Source organism: Rhinatrema bivittatum, chromosome 5, assembly GCF_901001135.1.
Source record: "Rhinatrema bivittatum chromosome 5, aRhiBiv1.1, whole genome shotgun sequence".
Lineage (NCBI taxonomy): Eukaryota > Metazoa > Chordata > Amphibia > Gymnophiona > Rhinatrematidae > Rhinatrema > Rhinatrema bivittatum.
The window spans coordinates 29,383,062-29,396,206 of NC_042619.1; the positions used below are offsets into that span (position 1 = coordinate 29,383,062).

Genomic DNA, 13,145 nt, shown 5'->3' on the forward strand with positions numbered 1-13,145 from the left:
GATACAGTCTACGCTTCAACTCAATCCCAACGCTTCATCATCTCATTCATCCCAAGACTCCATTGATTCAAGTTCTATCACTCCTGAAAGAAATTTCAATCCTCCTTCAGAGGGCTATCCAGCCGGTGCCTTCCAATCAAATGGAGAACAGTTCGTATTCCCAATACTTCCTCATCCCCAAAAAATCAGGAGGCCTTCGCCATATTTTGGATCTTCGAGCACTCAAATATTTGGTAAAAGAAAGATTCAAGATGACCTCGCTCAAGACAGTCCTCCCTTTTCTCCAAAGGAACGACTGGATGTGATCTAAAGGATGCTTACACTCGCATCCCAATTCACAAATGCTGTTGGCGATACCTCTGTTTTCAAGTGGAGAACCAACACTACCAGTACCAAGTACTTGCCTTTCGCCTCTCCTCAGCCCCAAGAGTCTTCACAAAATGTCTTGCTGTTGTTGTGGCACACTTGCGCAAACAGGGCATAAACATTTTTCCTTATCTAGACGACTGATTAATCGTTTCTTGCGATGACCAGTTGCTACGAAATCATATAGAACGCATACTCCTCTGTCTAGAAAACCTGGGTTGGATAATAAAACTACGAAAAAACTCAGCTACATCCAACCCAAAACATTCAATTCATAGGGGCAATCATCAAAACCCCACTTTCCAAAGCTTTTCTTCCTCCAGAAAGAATCCATATCTTGCGGACTCTTGCTCAGACTATTACATTGGAAAACAGTTCCAGCTCGTCACATTATGGTACTACTAGGTCATATGGCAGCAGCAATAACTGTCGTCCAAAACACTCGACTTCACATCAGACGGCTCCAATGGGGCCTAAAAATCTCAATGGAATCAACTCACTCAATCACTTTCTCACAAGGTACAGATCTCAAACTCCATGAAGACAGACACCCTTTATCTTGAAGGAAGGAAGCCCATTTCAGAACCCCCCTCACCAACTCATTCTCACCACGGATGCTTCAAAGGGATGGGGAGCTCATCTCCACCTACAAACTCAGGGACTTTGGTCCTCAGACAAACAAAACTTTCAAATAAATTTGTTAGAACCCAGAGCAATAAAAAGATTCCCTGCTGGCGTTTCAGACATGGATACGAGAAAAATCTGTGATGATCCACACAGAATCAAGTAGCGATGTTTTATATAAACAAGGTGGATCCGGTTCCTTGACTCTTTGCAAGGAGGCGGTTCAGATATGGGAGTGGGCGGAACAGAACAAAATCTTCCTTCAAGTATCCTACCTCCCAAGCCTTGCGAATACCAGAGCAGACAAACTCAGCAGAGTTTTCCATCCACACGAGTGGTTGCTGAGTCAAATAGAAGCACACAAGATCTTCGCGTCCTGGGGCACTCCAGACAGACTTTTTTGCATCGGAAGAGAACTGGAAGGTGAAAAAATTTGCTCTCTACTTCCCAGCAGATACAGAACATTGCAGGATGTGTTCCTAATCCTGTGGAATACAGGTCTGCTTTACGCTCTCTCTCCCATTCTGCTAATCTCACGCATAATCCAGAAATGTATAGTGGACACAGCAGACTTAATCCTCATAGCGCCTACGAGGCCGAGACAGCCATGGTATGCCTATCTTCTTCATCTACCCATACAACCCATACAACCCCCAATACCTCTGACAAATGACCCGTTCCTCCTCTCTCAAGACCAAGGAACCTTAATCCACCCGATGCAATCCTCCCTCCATTTGACAGCATGGAGATTGAATGGCAGATATTACACTCATTGAATCTTTCCTCAGATGTCACAGATGTTCTCGTCGCAGCAAGGAAGCCCTCCAGACGTAATTATGCGTTCAAATGGAGGTGATACTCGACATGGTGCACACTGAACAAACTCAACCCCTTTTCTTATCCACTGGCGTCGCACGTAGCTTATTTACATAGTTTATCTCTTTCAGGACTAGCAGTCACATCCATTAGAGTTCACCTTAATGCTACTGCAGCTTACCATCTTTCGGAAAAAGATGGCTCCATCTCCTATCATCTTTTAATTTCAAAGTTTATGAAGGGTTTGCTACATCTACACTCGCCTATTAAGAAACCAATAGTGCCATGGGATGTCAATTTAGTCCTGGAAGCATTAATGAATCCACCGTTTGAACCCATGTCAACTGCTACACTTAAGTTTCTCACCTGGAAAGTCTTTCCTGGTAGCTATCACTTCTGCAAGAAGAGTAAGTGAACTCCAGGCACTAGTGATCAATTTTCCATATCTCCAATTTCATCACAATAAAGTAATGTTACACACACATCCTTCCTTTCTACCAAAAGTGGTTTCTGCTTTTCACTTAAATGAAACCATCTCCTTGCCGGTTTTTTGCCCAAAGCCACATTCGGACGATAGACAACGGCTCCTTCATACCCTAGATTGTAAAAGAGCCTTAGCTTACTACAAAAATACCACTGAAACAGACTAACATCGCAATTGTTTGTTTCCTTCAACCCAAACAATACAGGTCAACCAGTTTCGAAAAGAACTCTAACTGGCTAACAGCTTGTAGCCACTACTGCTATTCTACAAAATAGACACCTCTTGACAAACCAGTTGAGACCCGTCAAAACAGAGTGACTGCAGCTTCCATTGCACATATCCAAGGAGTAATAATTCAGGACATTTGCAGAGCAACGACCTGGTCTTCCATTCGTATATTTACTTCTCACTATTGTCTAGACCAACAGTCTGCAGCAGATTCCTCATTAGGTTCTGCGATTCTATGGACTGTTTACAAGTCATGATGGCTGTCCACATTTTCTACAGGTTGCAAAAATAAAATAAATAAATAAATAAATTGAATAAGAGTTTTTTCTTCAAAAGTTGCTTTTTCTTATACATATATTTGCAACCTATGAGCTTGGGACTCCCACTATGCATGACTAGCAGGGAATTTAGCCATGCATTCCCTCCCACTTCCCTGGACAGCCTTACTTCTTAACACCTTCACCAGCATTAGCTTGGAAAACCAACTGAGGGAAGCTCAAGGAGCACGGGAAGTCGTACACATGCGCACTTCAAAGCGCTTCGAGCTTAGAGAGAAAGCTCCGCTTTCGTGACATCACAGATGTAGTCACCCACTATGCATGGCTAAACTCCCTATCTACGGAAAACAACGTTTATGGTAAGCAAACTTGCTTTTCTTCACAATGCATACCTTACTTTAAAAGCAGTTAATGATCCTTGAGGTTTTGTAATCCTGGAAGTCAGAATATTTTTACAATTTGAGAATCCATTTGAGTAAGGCTTGCAAATTTTCCAGTTTGTAAATGTGGTTTGGAATGCAAATTCATTCTGGTTACGTCACAAGGAGAGAGATGTTTGAGAATCTAAAATGCATGAGAGCAAACCCGGACCCTAGCAGCACTAAGCAGAAAGAAAAACAGAATATAAAAAAATACAGAACACCTAAAGGTGGGAAAACATTTTACCAATTTCAGATGTGTCTCTAAGACGCAGAACGAGTTTGCAAAAAAAATCACCTCACTTATTACAGTAATAAGGACCTCCAACTCATCAAGTGCTGCCAGAAGAAATCTACCATTTACTATAATATGCAAACCTGTGGAACTGGACCTGGTAGAAAATAGTTTGGCTTGACTTCAGTGTTACAAGGCTCTGAAAACACTGGGCCCCTCTCAGGTCTAGTTTCTGGAGAACCAAAATATATGAATCTGATCATAAACCAGAGCTCTGCTATTATGACTATTCCTTACAGATATCCTGGAACCCAGAGTTTGAGTTCTCTGAATTTGGCTAGGTGCATATTGCACACGGACACTTTCTCCTGAATAAACCATAAAACCTGGATTTGGCAACGTTGTGTTGAAAACTTTTTTTTAATTGTTATATTGCTTTATTCTCAAAATCCTTTCCATGACTGCTGTATCTAATTCTGAACCTGTACAACAAATTTACTATTCAGCTACTCAGATACTGCAGAGATGAACAGAAAACAAGTTATTTCTGAACACAGCTGCAAACAGGTTTGCCAAGAATGTCTTATCTTTACTATGAATTTCTATATTGCCTAATGCCAAGGCTCTAGGCAATTTCCAATACAACCCTTTCTGTAAAGTGGTACTTTCTCCTCATGTTCACCCTTATCCCATGATCCTTCCTTAGCGGGTGTACATGTTTAGATCTTTACATCTGTCCCCATATGCTTTAGAGCAGGGGTCAGGAACCTATGGCTCGGGAGCCATATATGGCTCTTTTGATGGTTGCATCTGGCTCGCAGACAAATCTTTAATAAAAAAGTAAAAATCTAACAAAATCCCCCACCCTCCTGAAGCCCCCCAAGACCTCCAAAATTAATTTACTACAACCCCCACCCTCCTGACCCCCCCCCCCCCAAGACCTGCCAAAAGTCCCTGGTGGTCCAGCGGGGGTCCAGGAGCGGTCCGGGAGCAATCTCCTGGACTTGAGCTGTCGGCTGCCAGTAGTCAAAATGGCGCCGACGGCCCTTTGCCCTCACTATGTCACTGGGGTTGACCAATGGCAGCAGTAGCCCTTGTGACATAGTAAGGGCCGTTGGCTGCCAATAATCAAAATGGCATCGACGGCCCTTTGCCCTTACTATGTCACAGGGGCTACCGCCGCCATTGGTCGACCCCAGTGACATAGTGAGGGCAAAGGGCTGTCTGCGCCATTTTGACTACTGGCAGCCGACAGCCCAAGTCCAGGAGATCACTCCCGGACCCCCGCTGGACCACCAGGGACTTTTGGCAGGTCTTGGGGGGGGGGGGGTCAAGAGGGTGGGGGTTGTAGTAAATTAATTTTGGAGGTCTTGGGGGCGTCAGGAGAGTAGGGGGTTGTAGTAAATGAATTTGGTAGGTCTTGGAGTCAGGAGGGTGGGGGGTTGTAGTTAGTATGGCTCTCACGGAATTAATTTTAAAATATGTGGCGTTCATGGCTCTCTCAGCCAAAAAGGTTCCTGACCCCTGCTTTAGAGCAAAGACCACCGACCTGTTTAGTAGTCACCCTCTGGACAGACTCCAATCAGTTTCTATCCCTTTGAAGGTGTGGTCTACAGAACTGCACACAGTATTCCAAATGAGTCCTCATCAGGGACCTAATACAGGGGCAATATCACCTCTTTTCTTCAGCAGACTATTCCTCTTCCTATGTACCCAAACATATTTCTGGCTTTTGCAATCACCTTATCTACCTTTTTTGCCACTTTAAGATCATCAAATACCATCACCCCCAGATCTCGCTTTTGTTCTGTGCTTAGAAAATAATTTTACCTCCTAAATTGTAAGTGCTCCCTTGGGTTTCTGCAGCCCAAAGCATGACACTTTTTTTTTTTTAAGCATTAAATATCTTATCCAGATTCTAGACCTCTACTCAAGCTTTGCGATCACTCCTGATGTTTTCCACACCTTCCTGGGTATCTATCCCATTGCAGATTTTGGAAGAATCTGCAAAAAAATAAAGCCTCTCGATAGTCTTTCCACAATAAATCGCTTATGAAAATGTTGAAAAGGACTGATCCAAGGACTAATTCCTATGACACTTCACTAATAATGTCCCCCTCCTCGGAGCGAAGTACATTTACCACTATTCTTGTCACCTCCCACTCAACCAGCTTCTAAGCTTCTCAGTCACTTTAGGACCCATTCAAAGGGTGCTCAGTTTATTTAACAAATGTATATGCTGTTTAATCATAAAAAAAAAATAAATAGAAGCAGTTTAAAATAAAAAAAACATTGTAAAAAAATTTATAAAACCACAAAACAAAGTTGTCTATGTGGAACTGTGTCAAAAGCCTTACTGATATACAAGTACATCGTATTTAGCACTCTTCTCTGATCCAACTGTGCTCACCCAGTCAAAGAAATTGATAAGATTCATCTACCTCTGGAAAAAACATCTGCCTAGGATCTTGTAATCCATTAGATTCCAGAAATTACACAATCTTCCATTTCAACCACAATTCCATTAAATTTACTCAACACTGCGGTCAGACTAGCCGGCCTGTAGTTCCCAGCCTTTGTGAAGAGGAACCACAACTGCCTGTCCCCAGTCTTTTGGAACTACTCCAGACTCTAAAGAAGCATTGAAAAGGTCAGCCAGCAGAATTGCCAGAACTTGAGTTGCCTTAACACTCTACCCCCATTGCTTTACCTAATTTATTTTAGTTGGCTCTTCAATGAGTCATCTGAAAGTTGTTGGAGGTTTACCTACTCCTAGTCCTCCTTCAATAGACAAATATTGGTTAACATATTCCCTTCCCCTCCCCATCAGCCTCCAAGTCTATCATCACTTTTTCACTTCCTCCTATCATTTAAAAAAAAAAAAAAAGTCTTGTTCCCCTTTTCTATTAGCTTTTGTTTCTTCATTAGCATCTGTTGTCCTAATTTTCTAGCTTCCTTTAGCTTTACCAGATATTGTTTCCTGTCTTCTTTCTACAATCTTACAGTTGATGAATGCTAACCTTTTAATCCTTATCTTTTCAGCTACTTTAGAAAACTAGTGTCTTCTTTCTTCTCATTCCTTTTATTTGCTTTCCTAACAAAAGGAGAAATTACTACTTACCTGATAATTTCATTTCCTCTAAAGAGGCCAGACCAATCCCCACAAGTAGGTTACGCACCTCAACCAGTAGATTGAGAGAGTAAAAGCTGACATCACGGATATATAGCACTGCCCTGACATCAGCCCACCAATATTCCCTGAAAAAGCCAAACTGTGGTCAAAACTGATTGTACTTGAACATGATTATTAACAATCAACCACTCATGCTTCCAACCAATAAGGAACACTGAGCTCAGCCAAAAGAGTGAACAATTACTAGCATGAGGGCTGGTTAAGCCACTTACCAGTCCCCAAATGAAGAGCAGGAATACTACCCTGCAATGTCCATATCTGAAAGGCGAACTCACGACAAAATTGGCAGCCAACAATGGAATGGGGATTGTCTGCCCTCCTCAGAGGAAAGGAAATGATCAGGTAAGTAGTAATCTCTCCTTCCTCTGCACTCTGGCAGACTAATCCCCACGAGTGGGATGTACCAAAGCTATACCCGAACAGGGCGTGAGGCTGCCCGTGGCCCAGTCAATACCGACCACACGAACATGGATGTTCAAGCTCGGGAGGACGCCAAGTGGTAATGCTTGGAAAAGGTGTGTAAGGATGACATCACAACTCAGCAAACTTGACAGCAGACAAATAAATTTCCGCCCACAATAGCACCTGAGCCCTTGCGGAATGCAGTCTAATCTGCTTTAGCAAAGGAATCTCAGCATCCACAGACAGCTGAGATGACTTCCTTAACCCAAGTACCGCAGCACATGACGCTTGACGTCCAAGGTATGCAAGAGACGATATTCATTCATCTCTATCCTTCTCCATGGTGGACAGGGAAACAGATTGATTCAAATGAAACTCCACAATCACTTTTGGCAAAAAAGGCAGAACAGTCCAAAGCTGTACTGCATCCAAAGTTATACCTAGAAAAAGCTCATGGCAAGAAAGAGCTCGCAGCTTGAAAAACAGATGTGCACAACAGATTGCCAGCAGAAAAACTGTCTTCAAGGTAAACAGTTGCAAGGAAAAGGCTGCGCAGCGGCCGAAAAGACAGACCTGCCAAGAAATTCAGGACCAGATTAAGGTCCCACAGAGGCACTGGCAATCACAAGGAAGGAGGAAGATGCTCAACTCCATTCAAAAACCATGTATTTCGGCATCGAGATAGGAAGACAGAGGTTCCCATCAACTCGCCCTCTATAGCAAGCAAGAGCTGCCATTTGAACCTTCAAGGAGTTAATGGCCAAAGTTAATGCAATCCTGCCGGTAAAGATTCCAAAAATCAAAGGAATATCCATTTTGAGAGGCTGAGAACCTCATGCCAAACACCAGGCCTCAAACATCCAAACTCTTACATAAGCCAGAGATGTAAAAATATTTCCTGGCCATAAACAAAGTGGACAGCAAGCAGGTGAACCACGCCTCAACAGCCTAGCCCTCACATGGGCCAAACTGCAAGACAAAAGTGGACATGGATCTTTGAGAAGAATGGGTCCCTGCCTCAACAGAACCTTCCGAGGAGGCAGCCAGAGGGGATTTCCCAGTAGCAGTCTCTGCAGATCAGTATACCATGGCCACTGGAGCCAATACGGAACCAGCAAAAGTGCGATTTTGGCCAGACTTGCAAATTTCTGAGTGATCCTACTTAACCAAGACCAGGGCGGAAAGGCACATAGCAAGCTGCCTTGCAGCCACACCTGCATGACATCGATGCCTAGCACTTTGGATCCCAGCTGCGACTGAAAAGAAACGTGCAAGTTTTACATTGCCGGAAGTCGCCAGCAAGTCTAGGTACAGGCGGCCCCAGCACTCCACTATGAACTAAAAAGCTTTGTACTCTAACTCCCATTCTTCTGGGTCCAAGCTCTTTCTGCTGAAAAAGTCTGCCCTTACATTGTCCTTTCTGGCAATATGGAAAGTGGACATGTCTAGGAGATGCTGCTCCGCCCAGAGCATGAGCGCATCTATCTCCAATACCTGACTACCTCTGATGATTGATGTAGGTCACAGCTGTTGCATTATCCAATATTATCCAGACCACCCAAACCTCTAGACGCTCGGCGAAATACATGCACATCAGTCAAACCATCCACGCTGCCAATCGGTTGATGCTCCACTGTCATTCCTCAGCATTCCAACGACCTTGCACCATCAACTCCTGAAAGTGAGACCCACAACTCAGGAGACTTGTATCTGTCGTGTGCACTAACCAATCCAGTGTCTCCAAGGAAACACCCTTCTGGAGATGATCTGGCTGCAACCAGCATTGCAATTGTACACTCACTTCCAATGTGGAGAGAAGCCTCACCACGTAGTCCTGTAACTGAGGGCTCTAGCAAAAAAAGCAAATTATATTGAAGAGACTGCATATGAATCCATGCATAAGGAACAACCTCCAACGAGGCTGCCAAACCCAGGACGTGAAAATAAGACCACATTGTCGGGTGAATTGTCCTTAGGGTTTGAATTTGAGAGATCAATTTCTCTGTCAGAAACACTCTTCCCTGCTTCGTATCAAAACACACACAGATACTCCAGTGTCTGAGTCAGCTGTAAGTTGCTCTTGGACAAGTTCACAACCAAGCCTAGATCCTGCAGCAAGCAGATCACCTTGTGAGATGTCCAGTGACTTTCTTCCACAGTCTTGGCTCAAACCAACCAGTCGTCCAGATATGGGTGAAGTAGGATGCTGTCCTTGTGCCAAACTATTGCTAATACCACCATGACCTTGGAGAATGTCCTGGAACCAGTGGCCAGCTTGAAGGCAAGGCCTAAATATAACGACGTCCAAGAATGGCAAACTTCAGGAACCATTGATGCCCCTATCAGACGGCAATATGCGGATTTGCCTCCGTCAAAGCTAGGGATGAGAGGTATCCCTCTGATTGCACTGCAATTATGGCGGAGCGCAAAGTCTCCATTCAGAAATGGGTGCTTCACAAGTGACTATTGACTCTTTCTTGGGTACAACAAAAACATATAGGATAGCAGCCCATATTTTGTTGCAATTCAGGAACAGATTTAATAGTCTTAATGTAGATTCCACTGCTACCCTCTTCTGAGGTGAGTTGGACAGTGAGATCATAAAAGCATCTGGGGGAATACGAAGGAACTCTAGAGCATAGCCATCCCAAATCACTTCTAGGACCCATTGGTCCGATGTAATGTGGACTCACTTCTGAGAATAGCGGCTGCCTATCTCCTGCACCTTCATTGGGAAAACTGAGGGATGCTGCACTCAGAGCCCGCCTCCTTCCAAAGCCTTCTGGGGCTAAAGAACTGAGATCTACTGAAGGAACGGAGTTTGAGAGGAAGCTCTCCGATAAAGCCAAAATCGCCTGAAATATCAAGAGTGACCAGTGGCTTAAGAAGGCCATGAAGCCGGCTTCTGATCCTCTGGTAAATGAGGGACCCGAGCTCCCCCCCCCCCCATTTGCCATCTTTTCCAACTCACCGCCAAACAAAAAGAGAACCATTAAAGGTCAGTTTGGTGAGACTGAACCTAGAAACAGTGTCTACCAACCAATTGCTTAGCCACAGCAGACGTCTAGCCACTAACACAGAAGCAATATCTCTGGTAGCAGTATGAACAACATCACAGCCCGCATAAGCAAAAGAGGCCGTCCCAGGTTATATTACCACTTCACCATTCGCAACTGGTCCCCCCAGACTCCTGAGAGAGAGACAGAGTAGCTCAAGCCACCAGGTAACAAGCAGCAGAGATTTGTAAATTCATCAAAATGGCCTCAAAGGCTGGCTTAAGGATAGCTTCAATCCTTCTATCCTGATTATCCCATAGAACTGCACCTCCTGCAACAGATATGGTTGATTGCTTAGTGACATAACACACTAAAGCATCCATCTTTGGGAAATGCAACTGTTCTCCGGCTTGCGAATCCAAGGGATATAAGCCGTGAACTCTCAGATCACAGAACAAAGGCCTCCTAGAAATCCCAAACTTAAGAGACTCATCTAACACTATCAGAGAGAGTAATCTCAGCTGCTGGCCCAAAACTATGGAATTCCATGTCTGAAGAACATTAACAGATAAAAAGAAATCCAAGAGAGACTTAAAAACTTGGCTATTCAAAAATGTCTTCTACTTGACTGAATCACCCAGTTCCCCATGACTCATAACCTTATTTTCTTACACAATAAACCCCCCCACCTCGCTAACACCTTTAATGTAGCTCTGTTCCTATATTAGAAGTCTACCACTGTATTACTTCCATTTCTATGAATGTCTACCACATTGTAACTAATTTTATTTATGAATGTTTTTCCTGTAAACTTATGAACTAGTGATTCTCACATGGAATGACCATATATAAAACATTTAAATAAACAAACTGCAACACTTGCAAAAGATATGGTGGGTCGCTTAGTGACCGAACACACCCAAGGCATCCATCTTTGGAAAATGCAACTTTTCTCCGGACCTCGAATCCAAGGGATATAAACCAGACAAGGAGCATCCTTTAAAAAACTCAGCTCTGGTGCACTTCATTCAAGGTCAATCAATTCTTGAATCACATCCTGGAGGGGAAAGAAACAAAGCCTTGTGGAAGGTGACCAATATGGGAACCTTCTTCTGCACAACCAGAAGAGAGACTCCTGGCCTCCCTAAGAGTCTTCAGGTTCTGAGAAACTAAACCCAGCAACTCAACTCTATGTAAGAAACAGAGAAGAGTTATGTGTCTAAATCTGGAAGATTTTCCTCTTCCTCAAGAGGGAAGCAACTCAATCAGTGTTGTCTCTATCCACTTCCACTCGAACATAGTCAGCAATTGTTGCACCACAGCATTTGCATGTGGTGGCGGACACAGGAGGATCTCGACCATGCGACTGTTTTAAGAGGCATTACTCTCTCTGTGTATGCCCCTGCATAAGGCTGTAATTCCTGGGGGAAAAAAAGCCACCCAGTAAAAGGATGATGATTCCATACCAGGCCCCATAAGTCTAAACCTGACATCCTGGGAGTATCTGCAGAGGACAACTGTCAGTGGATCAACCAAAGGGGGACCCCCTTGATCTATAACCTTCAGCCCCACTCCCCTCAGACTGATGTGTTGAACTAGCATCGACAAATCAATAGAAAGCAAATCACTTCAAGTATCCAGGCAGCGCTGACACAGGCTCACAGATGTATCACCCTTATATAGCATGCAGCACAGATAGCCAAGCGCTTAGTCTTCTTTGGTGCCGACCCCCAAGACATGTTGTGAACTCAGAAAGATGTGTGCCAAATACACAAGCAGCGGACAATTACATGGCCAGGTACGTGCTTAACTAAGCACTCTATTCGTGCTCAGTCCCACGCGCACAACATGCACTCTCAGCCAGACGCTCAACTGCGCGCAAATATATATACACACAATGCGCAAACAGGCCCCACGCCTAATATACACGCTGCAAAGCACACACACTGATAGGCCGCCCAAGTACGCGCACAATAGGAGATGCGGAGCTAGGTGCACAAGAAGGCATGAAGGACTGTTGCGGCCTACCATGCGGCCAGTAAAAAAGGAAGCCTGGAAGCGGAGCATAGCCAAAAAGGATGCTTAACCTGCTAAGTCTCTGCTTCCACCACACCTCACTAAACTCCTAGAGACATGAGCGGAGGTTGGAAATGGAGGAATGCAGCACAGATGAGGAGACCTGGTAGGAAGGAGGAGAGCCTCACAAACTACTCTGGACAAAAACTTTTTTGTTTTACTTGAACTCAGCCCTCCCTGGCTGAGAGTAGGAATGGGTCTCTGGCTACAGGAGGAGAGGGTGAAAGCCTTCACCACCGAGCCTCTTGGCCTGCAACCATTTTTTTGTTTGTTTGGTTTTTTTAGCCCATGCCAGAACCAGGCTACCGGACTCAAGGCTCTCAACAGTGGGAGGGACCCATCGGTATCACCTCAGGAGGTAAGCAGTACTATCCAATCACTCATCGCCACAGAAATAATCTGTTTTCTCTTTTTTTTTTTTTTTATTTTCAGGCATCCCCCAGTAGGGAAATGCATGTCCACCATCTGCTGGAGAGAGAGAATACCGGTGGGCCGATGTCTGGGCAGGGCTATATATCCATGATGTCAGCTTTTCCTCCGACTCCATCAGCTAGTAGAGGTGCATAACCCACTCATGGGGATTTGGTCTGCCCGAGCACAGAGGAAAGGTTAGTTACCCTTACAATATCTTTTAGCTTTGCCCACTTCTCTTCAGCTTTCCTATCCAGCTAACTCCTCCTTGAGGTACTCCCCTATAGTTACTTTTCCTGATGTTTTCCTCGGAGCCTTGCCTTTCAATGAACCATCACAGTCTGCACCACACCAAATGGAACCCAATTTTTCTACCTTTTTCCATTTAGATAATCCATACTCTATGTGCATAATCAACAGAACAATCAATACCACAGACTGCCTCAAGCAATTTAAAAATAAACACGGAAATTACTAACCTCTCATAAATTTAGTTGTGCTCTGCCAGTATAGTACCAGAATCTATTACAGACCATGAACTTTGAACAGCTGACTGCTATGAATAGTATCTCACTTCTAAAACATGCCCCAAAATAGAAAAATATGCCCAATACCTA

The 13,145-nt window shown here is 44.1% G+C and overlaps 1 protein-coding gene across 4 annotated transcripts in view; it reads right to left on the reverse strand.

Annotated features, from left to right (window-relative positions):
• The window catches only part of PAK1 (p21 (RAC1) activated kinase 1), a 205,146-nt gene that overhangs the window by 168,863 nt on the left and 23,138 nt on the right, over positions 1-13,145 (reverse strand). The gene's annotated exons all lie outside the window — the stretch shown is intronic.